The 12041-nt window shown below is 32.1% G+C and overlaps 1 pseudogene; it reads left to right on the top strand.

Annotated features, from left to right (window-relative positions):
* The first annotated feature begins 3424 nt into the window (after positions 1 to 3424).
* Positions 3425 to 10356, top strand: LOC144351995 (uncharacterized; annotated as a pseudogene).
* Positions 10357 to 12041: the final 1685 nt, after the last annotated feature.

Raw genomic sequence — 12041 nt, 5'->3', positions numbered from 1 at the left:
TCAACAAGGCTTTCTGGATATCCAAACAGGTGTCAGCGGTAGAGTCAAACTAGCTGCAGTGTTGAAAGACTTGAGTCAAGTATATGAGATATGAGCAAGCAATTATCTTCTAACGTTAGTGAAGTTGATATAAAAATAACAAAACAGTAATTATACTTACTATCAAAGTTAAACATTTAATTGTCATGGCTGATGGTGATGCCATCTTCATTCAAACAGGTTGTGTGCAAGTTCCTCTGTATTAATGTATTTGTACTGCTTTTTAGTTTCTTCATTACATAAAATCTATTGTTGGATTGATAGAGAAAATATTGTTAAAAATTAACATGTCTATAATTAATAAAATAAAAGCTAATTATTAATGCACATAAAAATACTGATATACAATTCAAAATCTGAAAAGTAATTCATGAATGAGCATAAGATTATTCATGTAAGCTTAGTAATTTACTTTTCTTGCCTCCTCTTGGTTCCATTCTCCAATTTTAATTTGGCAGAATGATAATAACTTGTTCAAAATTGCAATGTTCTCTGCGAAATCCGGCGCAACATTTTTTAGCATCTCCTTTTTTGAATAATAATAATTATATCAGTGTTCATATAGATAGATTATTAATCTGTTATTTGAGTTTAATGTAAATATGAATTGTACAGTATTTGTCATATAGGTGCTAATGCATCTGTGTCGTACTCAACCAAAGGAAATTACAGCCACTAGTTTTATATGCACTATGTAGAAAATAAAGATGTGTGATAGAAATTTGTATATCTCATCCATGTGATTATTTACGTTATATGATCAGATAAATATTAAATACATTGGTTTCTGTACTGCTCAGCTGTAAAATTCTGTCAATGAATTGAACACGCTAAGAAGAAGATCAAAGATTATTTTAAGTAATCATGAACAAAGGAATTAAGGAAAAGTTTAATTAATTGAATTCAACTGATGTATTCCATTTCAAATTATAAAGACAGGAACAAGTGTTTATTTTTAACTATAGTCAACCATGGTCATCATTAACATAAATATTATTTATTTACAATGACAACAGGCACTACTAATGTAATTTTGTACATCACCTAAAATTTGTTATTGACTGACTAGCAGATCTATGAGTTAGGCAGGCATGTGCAATCATTTGTCATTCATGCATCCAACTTTACTTTATGACATTGGGTTCATCAATTTTATATGACATCCATGTTTATTTCCATTTCATTCATTTTAAATATTGTGTACTATTCAATGTATTTAAGACATATCATATCATATATATCATAGTGAACTACATAAATTTTATAAATTATTTGAATTACCATTAATAATAATGTTACCCCGGTAACAACAAATTTAAAAAGTAATTACTAATTCATGTTCATACTTACAGTTAATCTACGTATAGAAACAAATCTACTAGGAGATGATAAATATTTTTTTGCCAATGATGGAACTATCAAATTCTGTAATAAAAATAATTGCTGTGTCAATGGGAATACATGTAAAAGGTTGTTTTTTTATTCAATAGTTTATAAAATGAAGTGTGAATAGGATTTTTTTATTTTGAAAACATGTATGATATTACCCTCATGCTATCTGCTTGAATTTTAAATACAATTTACAATTAATGTAATTTGTCATATAAATACATATACTATAGATGATTAATAAAATTATCATTATATGCAGTAAAAACAAAAGTGAAAAAAACATAGAACAAAAGAAATCTATGCTTTGGGCAACACAAAAAAAAAACAGTAAAATAATATAATTGAAGTTATTGTCATGAAATGAACAAATCTAATTATAGATATTGACTAAAATAAATATTAAACAGGAATACTCACATATTCAGCAGAACCTTTTTGTACCTTGAAGTCTTTTAACATTCCTTTTATTTATTTTTCCCACCATTGAATGTAAAACCAATACTTTCCTTTTTAACTGTCGGTGTATTTTAAGACTAACTGTTACAAGGTAAACCGAAAAAAATGGTAAATGTAAATTATTTAGTCAAGGAAAAGTCGACGTGCTTTAACAAACTGTGGTTTGCAACTTTGTCAAGTGATTTTCACTTACCTTTTCTAGCTTTCTTTGCCGGTGACGCCGTTAATAGGAATGTCGGACTCCTTTGGTCACGCGTACGGTCACCGTGACATCTACTTTCGCTTACAAAACTTTTGTAAATGGGAATGTTTCCTGACGCCATGTTTTAGCTAAGACGGCCAACTATAAACTGGTTACGTCGTCTGCATAGAAATGCCGATTAAACGACATGACATCATTCAATTGGCACATTTTATATATATTTCCATAAAAATACAATTTGCTAGTAAAGTTTCTTGTAAATCAAATCCAGTTATTGCGTCTTTAGGGTGTTGCTTCTGTAAATTGTCTTTATTTTCCAAACAATAACAAATAACGAAAACATTTGTAGTTACAAACTCCGCGAAAACGAGTGTTTACATTCTCGGGAGTCAAATGCCACTGAAATGTGACAGCTGTCGTGATAGGTCAGTTTTATATTATAATAACGTTATTTTATTATGACAACCAATAAGAAAGCTGCTGACTTCGTTGTCACGACTTGTTCTCATAATTTTGCTGACGATTAGACAGTACACTTCGTGAAGTTAAGTGTTTTTTCTGTATTTAAATATTTCTTGATTTGGTTATTTATCAAAACAACAAATGGATGAGACGCCGCGACGTACTTAGTATGTCCAGGGCCGGTCAGCTACAGCGCTGATACTGCTCGAAACCAACAACTTGTTTCATACAATCTTGGGTTTAAATTATTTTAATTATTAAATAAGTAATGTAACAGTCCCTCGTGGGGTATGTGTTCAGACCAAGGCTTTGAATATTACTTGTAACTTGTGTTGTACACCGTGACTACGAACATATATTACATGTACCGGTAGTTGGTTTAACTGTTCAGTTACAATGATCAATATAATCGGCGATCTCCATTTATACGATTCAAATTAACTCCATTCTTAATAAAGTGTAATACTATAACTGGATTTTGTAAGTTGACTATTCTCTGTGGTTCACACAGCACTTCAACTCCTCCAGCTGATTTGAAAATTAACATTTCGACCGAGTCTGACCCCTAACGCGAGACGCGCCCTGTCAGATTGCGTAAATGCTGCTCCTTGATTGGGTGAAGATTTCATGCCTGTCAATTATTAACTGGCACGTGGAGGCTAGCGTCTGACTTTTGTTTGCGGAATATGCCGCCGAGTCAAAGGAGTACAGTTCAACTAATTGTATTTTGTTTGCCTGAAATCGTGTATGTCTGATTTATTCCTCATGAAATCAGCACAAGTCTAGCTGATATAATTAAAACATGTCTGTGGGGTTATGTTATAATTTTGAAACTGGTTGAGTATTGTATGACAGTAATCATAACACCGAACGATGGGTCGGTAAAGTTCCACCATGTCTGATGTTCGGCGATGGTTTCGCGTGTGTGTCAGACTTATTCTCGGGAGCAAAATACTATACGTAATTATGTTTTGTACTAAACATCGCCATAATTTACGACTGTGTTCCACTGTTGTAAGGATTCCTATCACTGTTGATTTTAAGGTTATATGGCCGGATCAAGAAGCAGAGGGCACCTTCTTATCCCACTGCATTAGTCTTAGCATGTCGTAGATACTTGTACCGGTCTTAGATACTAGGATTCCGAATTCAAACGTGAACTATCATTAAATTGCATAACTGTTCCCACCCTAACACAGTCATAAATAATTCAAAATCATTATTGTAAAGTGCAAGTGTCACATAAAATTGAATTTCATATTGTTTTATTGCAATTGTACATTTATTATATAATTCCCTATCTAATGACTATTTCTTTCTTGACACTGACAGATCAGATAAAGTTTGCACTATTTGTGTCAATGAGTTTGAGACTTCCAATAATCTTCGCAGACATTACTTTTCTGAGAGTCACAAACGGGAGAGAGTGCAGGTTATTAATAAAGATGATTTGTTTAAGGTAAGATAAATTCCTGTTATCAGATTTTACTGTATTTTTATTATTATATATAAAAAATCGTAAATAAATTCCTCATACCATTTGTTTTCATAGAATGAGAACAACATTGACTTAAGGTTATATGTAATAAAATAATCAGTTATAAATTCAGCAATGAGAATGCCAATATTTTAATGATTTTAATATTTGTATTATTAAACGTACACAAAAATCAGTTCTCTGGAAAATCTTCAGTAGTTGAAGTAAGTTAATACACTATGTCTTCATAAATTATTTCTTAATTAGAAAAAAAAAACTAAATCAAACTTCTATAAGTTCTGATACGTCTGATGTTGGGTTGATTTAAAATTATAAATTAAATCTATAGTGATTCAAACCAAATTACAATATTGGTTTAAGAGTATATTGTTACAAGGTGTGGTATGGTTGAATCTACATTTCTTCAATTTTGACCATATACGCAACTACCATATTGCTTAAAATTATACTTACCTTTATTAGCCAAATTGCACAAATGTTCATGCAACTATATGTAATGATACAGTATATATTAATAGGTCATGTTGGTCATACATTGCATAATCTTTAGTGATATAATTAATTATTTGTATCGGTAATTTAATTCACAGAATAATACTCCTTTAGATAGAGACTCTGAAGACTTTGAAATAGTCTGTGAGGCTGATATACCCAACCAAGAAACCACCCAGGAAGGTGAGATTTAGACTGTTGCAGGCTTAGATATAACTTTGTATAGTATAGTAACAAGACATCAGTATGCTAGTTGGTAATTGTCTGTCCCGACCTTTGTGGTATCCTCGTAATAACCTTGTTATTATACATCCTTTCCTTACAAGGCTACATCACTGGTATGCTGATATCCAAAAAGTTGCAAACAGATTTACTAAAGTTCCTTGGGTAAGTTCCTGTCAAATCCTGGGGGGGGGGGGGGGGGCTGCCATGTCTGTTTTTATAATTACCCATATAATTATCCCATATTTGGAATGCACATGTCCTAATATGGTAGGATGCAAATACCTAGTGCAATACTGAAAATTACCGTGACGGCATGCTGCAACTTACTGAGTTATGGTGACAGATGTATACTAAGAAAGTTTTATTACACCATAATGAAATTACTAATTAATTTTTGGCTGAAAGGAAGGTAAGGAGTAAAATACAGAATGTTAAAATAATATAAGATCAGGCAATACTAATTTTTATAAAAAATAATGCAGTTTGTTTATTCAAAACACTTTCAAATACTGCTTCATGTGTATAATTTCAGGATAGTTAGTATTAATACTGATAATGAACTTATTGTTTTCAGACTGGAAAGTGATGATTTCTTTGGTAAATTCAGAGTACATAGTTTAACGTTTCATCAGTATAATAGCTAGATTCTGTATTGAAAAACTGTACCTCCTACACTTATCACAAATCCTGTTCTTTACAGAGATGTTAGGTCTCTTATGACTGCCTACTTGTATTTGTGGTTTGTATCAACTAAGTCTGAATCGAGACAATAATTTCATAACTTGTCTATTATTTAACAGTTGTAGGTATTCAGCTGGACTAATGTCACTATTAAGTAGACTGTAAAATTTGAGTTTTGCATTTGCTCTCTTGATATTATTTTTTCCACATTTATACTGCTAGAAACAGTCCAAAGATCGATATTGTGCAGGTCTATAATTTTGTTAATAATATTACTCATAGTTTTGTTAATTATTATTTATATAAAAGCATTTCCCTAAGCCAAAGTATCTGCAAATTTGATAAGCAGCCAATAAAATACTGCCAAAAAAAAATAGTGTGCATGCTTTTGAGCACATTGTATGAAGGAATGATGAAAATATCTCAATAAATTATAAAAAAAAATGTTTTTTGATTAAGTGAAGTCATAATAATGTTACTGTCTCATATGGATGTTAAAACGTTCACCAAACGTGCACGTTACGAATAAAAACAATCTCAGAATATCCAAATTTGCCTGTTGCAGAGACTGATTCAACTTGTTAAATCTATGCTTTGTGACTGATTTTGTAGCTCCTTAATATTCATTATTGGCTCATTAATATTCAAGATTAAGCAGCACTCCCATTCGGCTGGTGAGATCCTGAAGACTTATTTAGTAAATTTTATACTTATATTTCTACATACTGTAATATTTATCAATACATTTTTTTCAGAATGTATGGAATGGATGAAGATATACCATTTTCAAATCCTAATCCATGGCATCCATTTCCAAATGAGCATTATGCTGAGCTCATAAATGCTCCTCGTCAATTGGCATGTACTGTGTTACATTTTCCTTATCTGAATTATGCAGCTATAGCAACATTCACATTTCAGTCATATATTTGTTATACAATTGTGTTGTTTACTGATGACCTGTGAAACCATAATGGATAAAAACACACTTTGTGCAATTTTATGTATGAGACATTAGCCAAACATGCATGTATGAGGAGCGCAAACTGATTTGTACACAACGTTCTTGTTAGGCAGGCCTCATATGTTTATCTGTTGGACAACCTATATTATTTTGCATTACTATTTCTTGGTAATACCGGTATATGTTCTGTTCTAGATTGAAAATTTGGTAATAACATTGTCGCTTTCGTAACTTTTTTTGTGAATTGGAATTAATATAGACAAACATATGTTAATCATCAAGTTTATTGCTTTTTAGGGTGATGGGAACTTGCAATTTGTTTTTCATTTATTGAGAAAACGTGCTCCTAGTATTCCATCTTATTATCAAGTAAAACAAATATGTGCAAAGTTACCAGGAAGATTGGAATCAAATATGGTGAGTGCATTGAAATAATCTCAATTAAGTTTCATTTGAAGTTGGTGTATTGCATATTGAGTTATACAGGTCATGTCACATTTTTTCAATACTTAAACAAAGATGGTAGATTGGTGATCATTTTGTTTTTGTTGAAGTCCAATTTCTCACAAATATATCACCTTATTTAGTTGAAAGTTTGCACTCATTTTTTACACTCATAGGTAATACTCGGGTTAATTGTGTTATTTAATCACTTATATAGCAAATACAAATAGAACAGAAAAAAAAAACTACATATTTTTATTTTTTTTTAATTTCAGCATGTGCATGTTTATATAATAACATACTAGTATATGATTTTTGATATGATAGGTTATTTAATATGACACATGATAAATATGGTGATACTGGTAATCGTTTTTTGACTCCTGTGTGCGAAACACAAAATGGAAGTCATTGCAGTTAGTGTGAGTAAGCCTTAAATACCTTCAGCACTATGGAGTTCTTTCTAGGCTTTAATTTCTTGTTATCTTAGTTTGTAGATTCTGATGGGAGAAGTAACCACTCACTTTCAATAATTGATGTCATACGTCAAAGAATGGCAACTCCAGATACAGCAGCCAGATTGGCTCGATATTCCCAGACGCCTTTGGATGGAGTTATAAGGTATTTATTTATTGTGTTGCGACCCATAAGTGCAAAATGGTCAGCAATGACGAACAATAATAGCTTAACAGCATGAATAGTATTGATGCATATAATAACAATAGTAACATATGATAGTGACATATATAATCTGGCTGGCGACTGCAAGAGTTCAGACTTTCATGTTAACTTTGTGATTCCGCCATCTTGTTTTGTTGGAGTTTAATTCAGTCCATTCTTAGTAGAGACTGGAAAACTCTATTTTTCTATCGTTACTGAATTGTGATTTAGCTGAGACGCTCCCGATAATGACACTGTCGACTGGCCAAAATCAAATAGCTCAGATTCAAAGCTATCAAGCCCTAATATTTCTTTTATTGGAGCAGCTAAATCTTCCTATGTGCTCGATACAAATTTGTAGAGATTGAGACAGAGAGATTGACTCCCTAGCTTAACTTAACTAATAAGATACATCTCAAACATTTTTTGGAACGACCTTCTAAAAGCGCAAATAACGTATCAGTAGCGTAACGTCATAATTAATAATATAACATTTTTAGTAAATTTCAGGACTTTCCAGTTAACTCCAAGTAAAATATTTACCAAACTAAAGGGAGGGAATGATTGAGTGAAAATAAAATTAAGCGAATATACCTTTTTTCCTACATTTAACATTTAACTTGTCAAAAATCAGTGAAGTTAATTCCATACAAAACGCAGAAAAAGTCAGTGAAAGTTAATTCCAGCTAAAATAAAGTATTTTAAAAGTAATTCAAAAGTGAAAGCTGACGCAAACTGGCCATATAGATGACATAGTACTGTTTTACTGGACAATAGCACATTTCAATTATTTTGTTATCATATACATATATTTATTACAGCAGTGAACAACGTCGCTATTTTTGTTCAGATACAAATAAATGGCTCTTGCCAACTAGTCACTTTGCATGTGCTCCTGGCCAAAAAATGACAAGTGTTATTACAGGGCTTGAACTTCAAGGAAGTATCAAAAGTAATTGCCTCGATGCTCAAGAAGTTTGCAGAACAACCCCCATGCAGGTCCTATATGCAATTTTTTAATATTACTAAAATATTACCTTGAAAATGAATACCCTTTTGTTATATTTGCATCATGATTATTTATATGCAGCAGTTATCATTTTTTGTAGAGGAATGTACCAATCTCAGAAGTGGATGCTCAAGAGACAATATCACACTCGAATGATAAAGGAACATGAGCAGGACTTGTTTTGTGAAAGATGTTGTCACATACAAATCAAAGAAGATTATAGGATACATCTCAGCATTTAAGTAGGTTAATTTTATTATTAGTTCTAATGTAATGAGATACGATCTGTATCATTTTGTTAAAACTGTCACTCTGCATATATTATTTTTTACTCCTGTGTGCAAAACGCACAATGAGAGTCCTTGTAGTCTGCATATCTGTGTGTACGTCTTTGAAATTAAAGGCACATGTACAAACATATAAACATGGACCACAGGATTCAACCTTGCAGTGTTTATATCACCTATATCCATCTATACCTCAATAGCCATTCATCTACTTGGTACAAAGTCTCTCTGGGCTAATGAACAAATCTTATTAGGTTTTGGTTGAAATCTGTGCATAATAGTTACCTAAGTTGCGTAATAATTATTCCATTTCAGCCGTTACTCTAATATTGCAAAAGCCAATTTACAGATTTCAGTGTAACTGTATTTCTGTGGGGACTATAGTTAAAATCTATGCTTATTAATCACCTAATTTACATTAATGTTGAGCTTGACTTCAATTGAATGGTGAATATCCGAATACCTTTACAATGTGGAAATTAAAATATGCCCAATAACATCACTGTTTGCAAAGTTAATTGTTTGTATATTATATATATGAAAATAAATAGTTATGCTTAACTGATGATACCATTAAAGTTCGAACACAGCACCTAGTTTGTCGGTATGAAGGGCCACTTGATAATGGTGTATTGGGGTGGAAACTATCAAATCAATCTGTACTTGAAAGACTATCCAAAAATGCGAGTACACTGTAGTAGTAAAAAAACATTTGTTTAGTTTCTTAATAAAATTATCGCTAGTTAGCTTTATTCTGTAGATCATATTGATTTCACATTTTTTTAATAGTGTCTTAAATTTGAAATATTTTTATATCTGTTTCATGGTTTTATTACACTCGATACCCAGAAGTTCTTTACCAGTATGTTTCTTTTGATATTTAGTCTGTACTCTTCACTGTTTTAGTTATCTAAACACTAACATGAATTTCAAAAGAGACACATGTCTGTGCATTTGACAAATAGTCTGCCTAAACATGCGTTACCTATCACGTTTGTAACTTAATATTTATCATTTTCTTGTAGTCATGCAAGTCTCTGTGTGAGGGAAATATCCTCAGAAAAAAATGTTAGAGGAAAAAAAGTTGTTAGTGTTCCTGTAGTACTATTTTCTGATGATGTGGTTGGAAGTACCACCAACAAGTTGAACTCGTTCAGTGTATGGTATCTGCTGTTAGGTTGTTTACCAAAAAAAGACAACAGCAAGCTTCAAAATATATTATTGTTGAATGCATCCAACTCTGTCAATGCTTCAGAACTTTCTGAACCTTTAGTCTCTGAACTAAAAATATTGAAAAAAAATACCAATTTGATGCAATTTCCCAGAGCGAGCAGCGACTTGTTGATATTGGCGCCTTCTCTGAACCTTGCACCACGGTTTGTGGTAACAGTTGCTCTCTCTGAACCAGCTAAGTCAATCAGTGACATCTTGGCTACTTTCACATCGGCACTCAGCCCAGCTGTACGGGCTTTCTGTCTGACAAACACCTATATGTGTTTAATAGATAAACAATGGGACTCTATTACAAGCGACTCTCCAATATAAGTGAACATAAATCAATCACTGGATTGTTCACTGGAGTATAAAAACATTGCTTAGTTTCACCGTAGACCTATCTATTTGCACAAGTACATTAGCTACTATTAGAGTAAATATTGCATACATCCCGCTAATGATGGCTGTAACTCAGAATTAAACTACATAAGAATAACAATGCAGTTTGCTATTACATTTATTTCAGTTCGGTTTACATACATTGATCCCAGAGTCTTGTATATCATAATTGTTTATATTGTGTACTGCTAATAATTATAAATTCTTGAACAACATCCACAAGCACATGATGTCTTTGCTCTATTCGAAGCAAATTTCAACAGAAGTGCACATACAGTAAAATAGCAAATACATTTATTACATGAACACCTGTCAATTACATGTATGTAATGAACACACATGCTACTAATAGAACAAATATGTAATACTTTGTTATCATCTGAACAAAGAAAATAAAAATTCCTGATAATGTAGACACTTTAGATTTATCTCTATAAGATATGTGTTGGAATCGCAGTGTACTTTTCTCATATTTTTTTAAGGTATGCCTAGCTATGTGTCACATGTTTTACACAAATCAAATCTCCCAGAGAGAACAATCAAAAACTAGCATTTATTAACACTAAGTGACTTTTATTTATACACACTATTCGTTCAAACAAAACAAGGCATGCATGACAAAATCCTGATTATGCAACTGCTACTGTGTATTCTCTTGTGTCAGGAAAACACATCACTGAAGCATGATACAAAAAATGACTGACATGTCTGATGAAGCCAACACACCAATTGGTAGTATTGATAACCATGCATACCTGAAAGACAGCGTGTGATCTCGATGACTGAGCATTAGCATCGGTCGGATGTTGTGTTCTATTTTGATTACCATATTCTAACATGTGCAATAAATTCTCGGCATCATTTTCACCACCATTTTTGACCCGAAATGACCATATTGTGCCCCCAAAACACTACTACAAAATGTTGATAGAATATTTATTCCATTAAAATTTGTATTTGTATACAACAGGAAAAAGATTATTTTAGACTAAATTGGCCAACTTTACCCCCAAAAGACTCGTTTAATTTGGATGAATCAAAATAAAACTTTAAGTGCACTCCATACCATAATACATTGTCTATGTAAGAAAAAGTTATGATTTTGGTTCTAGCATTTCAGACATATAAATGCACGGAATGAAAAACAAGCCCAAATTGTAAACAGACTTTCAGATGAGAGCTAAAATACTTACCAAATGCAGAAGTGGATTTGTCAGGCATCCTTTTTTTCCCTGTAAACATTATGGTAAATTAAGAAACGTCAGTCAAAATAAACAAATAAAATTAAGGTGTTTCTCTGATTTTTATTTTTAATAAAACATTTCCTGTGTCATTGGTGCCAATTTGTGATGGCCATCATTCAAATGAGGACACTGAACACATAGCATATACGCTATATACATGTACTGGCATTGTACATTGTAAAAATGGTCGCAACATTTCATTTCAGTCACTTATTAAAATTACAATTTTGTCAAGCTAACTTCTGAGTTTACGATACAAGATGGCAACTTACAGCGGGTCCTGAACAAAATGTCACTGACCTGTTACTGATGATTCAACCCTGATTTGTGTTTATTGCATATTATGTGATATTAGTCTTGTGTCGGGTCACT

Source organism: Saccoglossus kowalevskii, chromosome 12 (genome assembly GCF_978046115.1).
Source record: "Saccoglossus kowalevskii chromosome 12, keSacKowa6.1, whole genome shotgun sequence".
NCBI classification, from domain to species: domain Eukaryota; kingdom Metazoa; phylum Hemichordata; class Enteropneusta; family Harrimaniidae; genus Saccoglossus; species Saccoglossus kowalevskii.
This window is presented reverse-complemented; position numbering and strand designations above follow the sequence as displayed.